The sequence below is a fragment of the Lactuca virosa genome, chromosome 1 (genome assembly GCF_052849685.1).
Source record: "Lactuca virosa cultivar CGN04683 chromosome 1, Lactuca_virosa_CGN04683_v6, whole genome shotgun sequence".
Taxonomy (NCBI): Eukaryota; Viridiplantae; Streptophyta; class Magnoliopsida; order Asterales; family Asteraceae; genus Lactuca; species Lactuca virosa.
In genome coordinates this window covers 113,322,018-113,334,014 of record NC_136426.1, presented here as the reverse complement: position 1 = coordinate 113,334,014, position 11,997 = coordinate 113,322,018, and positions in this window count along the sequence as shown.

Sequence of the window (11,997 nt, the reverse complement as noted above, 5' to 3'; positions counted from 1 at the left end):
AAAGAAAAAGAAGTTGAAGAAGAGTATGAAGAAGTTTTGGTTGACGAAGATGCTGAAAAAGATGAAGGAACATAAACTCCAAAACCAGCCAAGCCGAATCTGAAAGAGTACAAGCGAGTTGTACCATTCCCATCACGACTGAAGAGCACGAACCGAGAACGCAAGGACGAGGATATTATGGAAATTTTTCGTAAGGTTGAGGTAAATCTTCCACTTTTAGATGTTATAAAACATATCCCTCGATATGCCATATTTTTAAAGGAATTATGTGTTTCAAAAAAAAGATTTAAAACTAACGAAACATTAAAAGCTCGTGAAAATATATCCTCTATTTTGCAAAAAAGTTTGCCCCCAAAGTGCAAGGATCCAAAAATTTTCTCGATTCCTTATAAATTGGGTGGCCTTAATTTTCCAAAAGCCATGCTTGACCTAGGAGCTTAAGTCAATGTCCTTCCCTATTCTGTTTCTGAAAAATTAAAACTGGAAACTTTAAAAAAGACTGGGACAATTATCCAGTTGGCTGATCACTCGACGGTACACCCAAAAGGTGTACTGGAGGATGTTCTTGTCCAAGTGAATAAGTTGATTTTTCCTACTGATTTTTATATTCTGGACATGGGTAATTTTGACATATCAGATACAAACTCTATTATTTTAGGCAGTCCATTCATGAAAACTACAAAAACGAAAATAGATGTTTTTAATGGCGCGATTTCAATGGAGTTTGATGAGGAAGTGGTTAATTTTAAAATAAATGATGATAATTTTCCTTCTGATAAAGTTTCTGTTAATTATCTGGGTACCAGCAGTCCTTTGTTTGAGGACTGATGTGAGATTTCTAATGTTTATGTGCAAGATTTATTTTTAGACAAAAATTTATCTGATGATGCATCAAAGGAGATGGAACGAGATAAACTTGGGGAAAAGGAAGTTATAATTTCTGCTGAAGGAGCTGATAAGAAGTTGACAGAAAAAAAAGCTTGTGGAAAAGGAGCATCTGATTTCTGCTGAAGAAAAATTAGAAAAGAAACTGACAAGAAAAAAACTTTTGGAAGAAGAGGAGAAAGTGATGATTTTAGTTGAGAAGGAAGATAAGAAAAAAGTTTAAAAATTTGAAAGACGTATTTGACGAAAATATGAAGTCTTTCCAACTTGTTGCACAAGTTCCAGATCCACCAATTTTTCCACATATGAAGGGATCTGGGGTGACAAGGAAACGAGTTAAGCTAAAGAGAAGTCCCAACCACACCAGTTCGTAAATTTGGTTGGGCAAAGTTGAGCTAATGACTTTAAAAATGGGCGGCTTTCTGGGAGGCAACCCGATGAGTAGTTTTTAGTTTTTTTTTCTTTCAATAAAGATATGGTCGCATTTCCAAGCAAGCTTGGGGAAATCAGAGGATCGACAGAGTTGCTGAAATTCAAAATTTTCGTCAACATCATCCTCAAAATCAGAATTTTCTGCAAATCTATAGGTACATTCTTTCCTAACTACAACATTTTTTTATATCCTTTATTGAGTTGTTCATTCCTCTCTGAGCATTGAGGACAATGCATCATTTTAAGTTTGTGGAGGGGGTTGGTGTGAAAAAATTTGCATTTTTAATTCAAACTTTTTTAATTTTTTAGATTTTAGGTTAAATTTTTCAATTTTATTTTCTACATTGCATCTAAAACCCAAAAATATTTTATTTCTAGTTATTTTAGTTTTTATTTTTGAATTTAAAAATTTAAAAATATGAAAAAAAAACATGAGATAAGGATATTATTTACATTTGATAGCTCTGTTAAGATGAAGTGTGATAGGAACCGAAAATAACAGTCTCATTACAATTAATTTAAGAATTATATTTTCGAGTGCTTTAAATGTTTAGAGTCGGATAATTTTTACAATGTAAGTATGAGATGGAAAAATGAACAGTGTTTTAAAAATAATTTCCTTAAATGCTTTAAAAAGAGCCTAGATTGAATGACCATTTTCTTTCCTTAAATTATTGAACCCTATAGTTTCTGCGTCTTTTGAGGTTGGGAGGGAACTCTTGTTATATCCACAAAATTTAATATCATTTTTTGAAGTATTGAAGATATGGTGGGCCTCAAAGTGAAATTTGCACCCAGTCAATATATATGTTAGAAATGGTACATCAAGCAACTTGAAGAAATCTGAAATTCAAAGTCAAATCAAAGTCAAGTTCAAGTCGAAATCGAGAACCAAGCAAAGTTAAATCTAAAGAGTTTATCAAGACAAAGAAGATGTGTAGTATAATGAGTTAGATCCCTCGATAGTGGAATCATAGGGGTATGCTTGGATTTTTCTGTCCATAATGGAGCTTACTGCGTTTACTGGACGAGTTCGAAAAAAGGAGGGGTCGGTCAAGCTAAGTTTTTATAAATGAATTTTCGTGAAATTATTTTTAAAAATACATTGTTTTCACAAATTTAATTCGGCATAAAAATTATTTACTCAAGATTGGTTTGACTTATTAAAAATGAATTCTGAATATGCAATAAGGTATTAAGACTCTTTTCAAGGTAGTGATTTCATTAAAGCTTCCTCGGTGTGAAATCTGATCATGTGAAAAAAAAAGTGAAGTATTTTTAAGTTCAAGTTTTTAGTTTCATTTATTTTATTCTAAATTCTTGTTAGGTCATCTATATTTTTCCATTTGTTTACAATGTTTATTCTTTTTCTTACTTGAGGGAAAGTAATGTTCAAGCTTGGGAGATTTGATAAATGTCATTTTATGCATCTTTTAGGGTAGTTTTTTATTAGCATTTAGCATCATATTTTATACATTTCATGTCATTAGTTTAAATAATGTTCAGCTCATGTCTTTTATCAGAATTTCCGTACTACTAGCATTTTTGTGTTGTTTTCAGATAATTTGAGTACAACGGTATTTTGGGAGCAGCTGGATGCCTATTTGGATCCTAAATGAAGTTGGAACGGAAGAAGGATGCCAAGGAATAACTTGGATTTCTTAAACTGAAGAATCGCATCCGAATAGAGAAAAAAAGTCAAATATGTGATCGTTGATTTGGACATCTTCGTTCGCATAAATGTATCAAGGTTTTGGAAGGTCGAAAAATGTCAACTGGGAAAAAAGTCATTTTTGTGATCGCATAAGCAGTATTTGCGGTCGCATTTTTGTGACGCGACTCCCGAAACTTCAGAAATAGCATCGTACTTCATTTAATCGCAAATCTGGAAAAATACCAAAATTTGTGATCGTATAACTCTAATCCACGATTGCATTTTTGTCCCAAAGTTCTAAAAATGTTGAAAATAGCATCGTGCATCATTTAAGGGTAATTCTGGAACAAAATCTCAATATCTGCGATCGCATATATGCTTTCTGCGATCGTATATTTCATTTTTTTTCTCCAGAAGCTTCTGTCTTGAGTATAAATAAGACCCTCATGATAAGATTTGAAGGTTAGATGGTTCCAAGCGACGAAAAACACTTCTGATGGCGATTTCTGATACCTTTCAGCAATTTCTGAAGATATGAAGGTTGTGAATCATCTCATACATTCAGTTTATCTAGATTAATCAGTTAGTGTTTCTTTTTATTAGTTTAGATTCATTTTTAAAAACCATAGTTTTCAGTTCTGCAATAGACTAGTACTTTTCATGTGATTAGTTTTCAGACCTGGTTTTTGATTTGTGTTTCTATCTAGATTTTTCAGTTTTGAACTTAATGAACGTTTGATTTTAATTCTTGTTAGTTTGATCACCTAGCTAGGGTTTTATCATTCCAGTTAATTAGTTAATAGAATCTGTAATTGTTCTTGTCAACTGGTAATAAGTAACAAGTATCAGATTGGTTCCGTGTTAAGGATTTAACTCTGATATAAACTGTAAAAATCATATCTTTACGCTTTTGAGTCTGTGAGAAGTATTGGATATTTCTGGGAATTTTACACATATCATAAAACTGTTTTTCTGATTTAATTAAGAGCTTGTTTAATTGAACAGTAAAAAGTTAGGGTTAATTCAAAGAGCTTGTTTTGGTTAACTAACTAGGTAAAAAAGAGCATATTATAGCTTGTTAGTTTTCTCAGTACCAGCTTAGATAGAATGCATTTTGAATAACCAGATCTGGCTTGATTGCATGATTAGGAAAGTCGCAGCAAAACTGAATTCTTCTTTATTATTGATTTTTTTTAGTTTTATTTTCACTACAATTTTTAGTTTAGTTATTAATTAAAAATCCCCCTTTTTATATTTTCTGTTAAAATAACTTGAATGTGCATGATGCAAAAAAGCATTGACCGTTAGGCTGTGTCCCTGTGTCCCTGAGGATTCGACCCTGCTTCCCTGTGCTATCTTTTAGTGCAACCAACAGTGAAATTTTATTTACTTAATACGCCCGCAACAACATGTTAACAAACATGTATTTATTACTAAATGCTACCATCCTTCATTTATCATGCTTATTCCAAAGATTAAAGATTTCAAGTACGTTAAGATTACATACCCATTAGTCTTATACGATGTCAATAGAAAGTTACAGGAAAATAATTGGCTAATAGGTTTGTCGAGGTCATTAACAATGTCATTAGCCTGGAATAATTGATGTCCATCAAAGGTCGTTAAATCCTAAATGTTCTAATAATGTTAACTGAAATTGTTGTTTGGTACAAGAGAAGTCGTCAAAAATCCTGGTGTTTAAAATTGATTTTGAAGAGGCATACGACTCTTTTTGTTGGAAGTATTTGGAAGAAGTTCAAAAGAAATTGGGTTCCATGACGAATGGTGTAGTTGGATTAAAGCATGTCTTCAATCTCCTATGGTGTCGATCCTTGTTAACGAGGGTCACCTATAGCCAAGTTCCAAATTAAACAAGGTCTTAGACAAGGTGACTCTCTTTCACCATTTTTTTTAAAAATTTTTTTAGCTATTGTAGATCTTTGCATAGTTATTTAACATGCGATTAGTAAGGGTTTATCGAAGATGTAAAGTTGGAGGTACTTTGATGGAAGTCACTGATTTTTCCTGATGAAGTGGATGTGATTTTACTTGGTGAATGGTCAGCAGAAAATATTCGAAGTAGTATTCAACTACTTTTGTGTTTCTATATTGCTCTTGGTCTCGAAATTAATTTACTTAAGACCAAATTACTAGGAGTTTGAGTAAATGGTCAAGAAGTGGAACAATTAGTCATGACTATTGGTGTTCGGATATGAGGATGTTTTTTTTAGGTCTCTGTTGGGAGCTAACATGTCGAGGGGTAAAGTTTGGAAGATGGTTGTTGATAAATTTGTAGCCAACTTTCCAATTGAAAGGTGAAATTGTTTTCGGTTGGGGAAATGGTGACTATGCTTAAATCTATCTTGGGAAGTATGTCAACTTATTACCTATCTATTTTTCATGCTCCAGAAATAATATTTAATAGGTTGGAATACCTACCAAATCACTTCATATGGGTGGTCAAATTGGTAAACAAAAACTCAATCGGATAAAACAGAAAAAATGTGATGGCGAGTAAAAGAATATAGTGTGCTAGGTATCGATTGTCTCTTTGTATTTAATATATAACTTTTATATAAATGAACTAGTTTATAACCTATGCAAACCACGGTTACAAAACTAATTAAACTTTCATAGTAAAAACTCAAAATTATTAACCAATTATTTTAAATAAATTATTAATTAAGAGATATTTTTTAGTTATATAAAATTATAATCATTGATTTATATATAATACGTGAAATTATATCACCTTAAATCTGTATTAATTTTATTTTAATTTTTATTCTAATGCTATTAATTTAATGTAATTAGAGTAGGAAATTTAAATTTTGAAATTTGAAACGGTGAATCAATAGGTTGACAAGTGGCATGACATTAATTAGGAGGCCTAATAGGGTGACACATGAAAAAAAGTGAATAAACATATTCTTTTATTAGAATAGGGAGATATAGAGTTTCTTGAATTCTCCCCAAGTTCTATAGGTATGTGTGATCAAGAATATTAATTATGAGGATGGTGAGTATTTAAATAGAGGAGTTTTCAAGTGAATGCTTTATCACCATAGGGCGACATTCTTAGACCGGTCAATAATCTAAAAGAAACAAGTATTAATCTTTGATGATTTTTTCTTAAAAAGGTTGGGGATGATAGGTTAATGCATTTTTGGGAGGACTTTTGGCTTGGAGACAAGAATTTAAAAACTCGATTTCGTAGGTGTTTCGTCTTAACCAAGATAATCAAAGATTGTTTTTGACCTCATGTTTAGACCAATATTTTGCGCCGTTAGCCTACAAAACAGGTTGAAAATCGAATAAGTTCCTTGTGATTTTGGAGCTTTTGAACCAAGTCACGTTATCCAATCAAAGTGGCAGTGGTCTTGGAGGTTAGACGGTTTAGATGAGTTCTCAGTTTCTTCGACAACGAGATATACTGATAAATTCACATTGATTATTGAACAATCATGCACAATATGAACACTTTGGTTTGTATTAAAATGAACGTATTAGCTTGACATTTGCACCTTATTAAAATTTTGACGAAAGAAAAATTGGACAAGAAAGGAATTGAAGTGGATAATCTTTTGTCTATTTTATGTAAGTTACATATTAAGAATTTTCGATGTCTCTTTTTCTTATGTCTGATGGCGATTTTATTTGGAATCAAATCGCAAGATGGTAAAATATTGATAAACCGACTCTTTATAGTTTATCAGATCTGTTTGATGGGTGGAACAATGTATGCTTACAATGTTGCAAAAAAATATCTTGCTACTGTTTTGATTTCCACTTTATGGGTGTTATGAAGCATAGGAACGATCATATGTTTTATTTCAAAATTGGAAATATAATGAGGTTGAAGAATACCACCGTGTGAGCGAGTAACCATAGGATGCATTGAGACTGTTGCATCATGAGAGGGAGCAACAGATTGTTAGGGGTGACAGTTGATGACACGACACGAAACGAAATTGGGACGAAACTGAAATTCGAATTTGTGTTTGTGTGGTGTTTGTGTCAAGTGTAAAAAACACGATGGCATGCCGTGTCAAACAAAAACATGATATGATGACCCGATTTACCACCCCTCCACGTTGTGCTTGTTGTATTGGGTCTTGCACAGGTGGTGCAAGATTTTGAACAAGAGAAACCAACTGTAGTTCTAAGGTTGGACAAAGTCAACAAGAAACTGGACTATATGCTGATGGGCTAGGCACTGGGCTAGGAATTGATGGGTCAGGCGCTGAGCTAGGCAGTGCCACTGGTGATGCATTGGGTTGTGAATCAACAGCCGTAGTTGAGCCCAAAAGGGCATCCGATGAACTTGGTGCTTGTGGAGTTGGTTGAGAAGGTGCATACTCATCCGTGAAACTGTTGAAGTTTAACAAGTTGGGATCAATTTCGTATGAGGAATCAGTGAAGGGAAGACGGTTTCAAAAAATTGTGTATGCCTTGTTGTATAGATCCTGGATGTGGATAAATCGAGGCAACGATAACCCTTATATTGTAGATCATACTGATGGGTTTTATAACTTACAAAAATTATGTAGCGGAAAAACTTAACCCTAAGTTCACATGCAACCTATTAGATCTAAGTTTTGCCTATTGATTGCAACAAACAATTGAACATCAAGAAGCCTAGGAATACTTTACTATTTTTGAAATTTAAAAAGGAATTAGGGTTTACATACCTTTTGATTATTCTTGTAAAAGATCAATAAAATCCTTCTTGAACAAGCTCTAGAAAGCAAGCACCAGAAATCTCGTGCCTCTGATGGCTCACACCCAAAACCTTAGAAACCCTAGAATGAAGAGGGACAGGGGGAGGAGAAGGAAATTTCGTTCCTAATACTCTTAGGAGTGTCATGAACGAAAATTGATGGCATTGGGGTCCTATTTATAGGTTAGGTAACTTGCAGGCAAAGCAGAATCTGAATTGATTAAATAATAAATTTAATCCTAATTCAAATCATTTCCTTTTATGCAATCAGGAGGCTTCCAGAAATCCTAGAAAGACTCTCAATTTTGTTCACCCCTTGGATTATTCTAAAATTGTTTCTTTTGTTCAACTATTGAAAAATTAAAATTCACCTCTTGCACCTTTAATTAATTTCAACTAAACCCTAATTAATTCTAGATTAATTCTGATTAATAATTAATTAACTCTAATTGATTTCTTATTAATTTATTAACCATATAAATTAAAAAATCAATTATTTAACTATTGATCTCATGTTAATTTATTAATCACATAACAAATTAACATATCAATTATCTATCCCCAATTAATATATATTAACAAAACATTTCTCTCTCTCCTAATATTATTTCTAGTTATTTCTGATTATGAGGGCAACCCAAAAAGACTTTGTTTTTAATTCAACTATATACCAATTTAGTTACATGATTACACCTAATCCAAAATATACCCAATAAACACACAAGGAATGCCTCTTGGAGAAGCGTGTGAGTAGAATAGTCTCGTAGGTAAAGGAACACAAGAGAACCAAACAAATGAAAATTCCCATAGTTAGGTGGTGTATCGAAGAGAATTTCAAATGGAATTTTGTTGTCAAGTAGCCTGGTCGGGAGTCTATTGATGATATAAGTGGCACATGTAAAGGCATCGACCCAAAATGAGGCTGGAGTGTAAGCATTAAATAGAATTGCAAGGCCTGTTTCTATTAGATGAAGATGTTTATATTCATCTTGACCATTATGTTGAGGTTTATAAGGGCCGAAGACACGATTATGAGTGCCATTTTGGACAAAAAGAGCACAAACTCTAGAATTCAAAAATTCAATACAAACATCACTTTGAAAAATCTTAATTTTGCATGAGAACTGAGTTTGCACAAGGTTTATAAAAGATTAGATTATTGTAAAAAGCTCATATTTGGATTTTAATGGGTAAAACCACGTGAATCTAGAGTAATCATCAAAAAAGATAATATGATAACGATAACCATCAGTAGACATAATAGGTGTAGGACCCCATAAATCATAATGAACGAGATCTAATACATACAATGAATGTTTAGGATTAATATCAAAAGGTAAATGTTTTCTTTTGGAAAATTGACAAGGAGAACATAAAGTTGGTGTTGGTAACAACGAACTAAGCAAAAAAATGATTTGTTTTAGCTAAAAAAAGAAATAACATCAAAATCTGCATGACATAAACAATTATGCTAAAGCTCAGAAGAAGCAAGAAGCCGATTGGAGGAGATGTTAGCCAAAAACAACTTGTGACCTAGCTCCACAATGTAAAGACCATGTTCAACCCGACCCCGAGCTAGGATGTTCTTGGTGAGATGATTCTGAAGAGCAAAGAAAGAATCAGAGAATAGAATGTTAATAGGTTAATCATTTGTGAATATGATGATAAAAAGAAGGTTTTTAGTGAAATGAGGAGCAACAAGGACATCTAACAGTTTGATATTATTTGGAAGAGAATAGTGACCTATAATTTGATAGGTCCACTGCCTTTGTGTGTCTATTTGCACGCATCAAGTTCATCTCGTTTCTTCAATGAGGGCATTGTATGTAATAAGTGTGGGGTAGGGGGTAGAAAAAGTAAAAAATAAATTGCTAGAAATTTTAGGAAATTAAAAAAAAATTTAATAGGTTTGAAATAATAATCTAATATTAGTTCTAGTAATAATAATTTAAACTCTAGTTGCTAGTGTTGCATTAGGATGATCTGATGAGAGCTCAAATGTTTAGCTAAGCCGATACACGTTATAATGCATTTGTGGCCTCCCTTATTCTAGTGAAATCATGGGACAAAAACACAACCTCGCTTAGTTTGAGGGATGTGATATGTTTAGCAGCCTAAACCTGAAATGTATCCAGGAAAATTAATATCCTTAACCAATAAGGGTTGAAGTAAAGCGCCCCTGCTTAAGCATGTAGGTTTTTGAGTGATATAAAAAAGTGAGTATATGTAAAAAAAAAAGAGAGTGAGAAATTACCAAAAGTAAAGAAACTGAAGAATTTTGGAGCATAAAAGTATCAAAGTATGAAGATCAAAGATCAAAAATTCTGAAGTCTCAAAAGTTGAAGATACGAAAGTTACACAAACAGGTGGTGAATTCAAAGAAATCAAAGATCAAATATCAAAGAAAAGAAGAATTCAAGAGCTCCAAGTTGTGGTATCTTCTAAAAGTTGTAATTCTTTAGCTTATGTATGCTTGGGTAGCTTTACAAAAATACCTTGAGGTTAGAAAGCTTTCTGAGGATGGATTCGGAGGGTTGCATAAAATGAGCGTTGTTCAAACGAAGTGGGTGAGTGTTTATGAGGATTGTGAGTATTTAGAATTGAGGGGGGGTTACTTAGGAAAAATTTTAGACACAAATGCATGCGTTGAGGTCTTAGCATAATGGCTGAGCTTGAGTTGGATCGTTTTATGTGATATTGGTGATGAAGGTTTGGTTTAATAATTAGATTTGCTTGAGGGCAAGCAAAGAACAAGTGTGGGGTATTTTGTTATTGCCATATTTATACACATTTTTAGGCAATATTTATTTATGTTTTTATTAATATTTTGGTTATTTGCATAGAATTATGATACTTATAAGGATAAATTGTAATTTGCAGCCAAAGTAAGGCATTTTCGAAGTAAGGGACCAGAATTGACAATATTTGGAACTTTGGAGGCTCGAAGGGAAGAAGGATAAAAATTCCACCAAAAATACGTTCTCACGACGTGAGTAACTTGATGCTCACGATGTGAATCGATTGTTCCAGAAGATTTGCATCCGGGTGGAAGAGTCCTTGTCGAATACGAAAAGATCGCATTCACGACGTGAATCCTTATTGTTCACGACGTGAACTCGGGAAATCAGAAAACTATAAATTCCCTTGCCCATTACGACTTGGAGTGTTTTTTGGCTGATTGAAAGGTTACCTGAAGGCGATTTTGAGCAGAAAAAGAGTTCTGGAAAAGGCCTTCAACATCAAAAGGAGTAAAGGTTCATAATTAGTTAATTAGTTTGATAGTTATGAACATGTTTGATAATTTGATTTGTTTTTGCTTACTTGTTACTATGAGTAGCTGAATCTAGCAGCTCTTGTCTAGCTAGATGAAGCTTCTGAATTATGTTTTAGCTTAAGGACTATTGAATTTGATTAGTTGGTAAATTGCTTGTGTTTGATTATCATTACCTAGCATGTTATTTTAGTTTCTTAGTTTCTTAAATTCATGTTCTGTATAGCTTAGTAACCATTACATTACATGAACTTGAAACCTAGTGATTTAGTGAACATTGAATTGCTAGAGCTAGGATCGACCAGAATCTTAGATAAGTGATAAAAGTAACTAATTTAGCTGTGCTAGAGGACATACTTTATGACCATAATTGTGTTTGCTTAGATAAATCTTACATAGCTCACCTATAATTAATAACTAATTATGTGTTTTACTTATGTGTGACCATACAAGGTAGTCTATGAATTGGTAAAAAGATTAGTAAATTTGGACTTGAATTGCTAATTACATAATAATTGGTGACCAACTTTGATAATCCATAATTATTAGCTAAACATAAATAAAGAAGTGGATTCAAACTAGACAGGAGTGATTTTAATTAATTGATTGAATTTTGTGATTTAAGTTCGTCTGGTCTTGCAAAATCAAATAAAACCCCCTCTTTGCTCTAAAATTAGGTCAATTTAATAGTAGATAAATTAATTAGTCAAAACCGTTCCATGAGATCGACACCCGACTTACCCAACTATTCTATAATTTTGACTAGGTACACTGCCTAGGTGCAATTAGTTAGTTAAGGTAGTTAGGTTATAAATAATAAAATTAGGTGTAGCTATTTGCACGCATCAAGTTTGGACTTTATACGAGTGAAACCGAGAACGAGCCAGGAAACGAGATGGCAAACATTGAAGAAATGTCGATGGGGGCTTACAAGAAGCGAATTCGTGAAGATCTTGGTCCAGGTTTAGTACAACCAGCGATACCTGCCACTGCCACATTCGAGCTGAAGGGACATATCCTCACTGCACTAAAGGA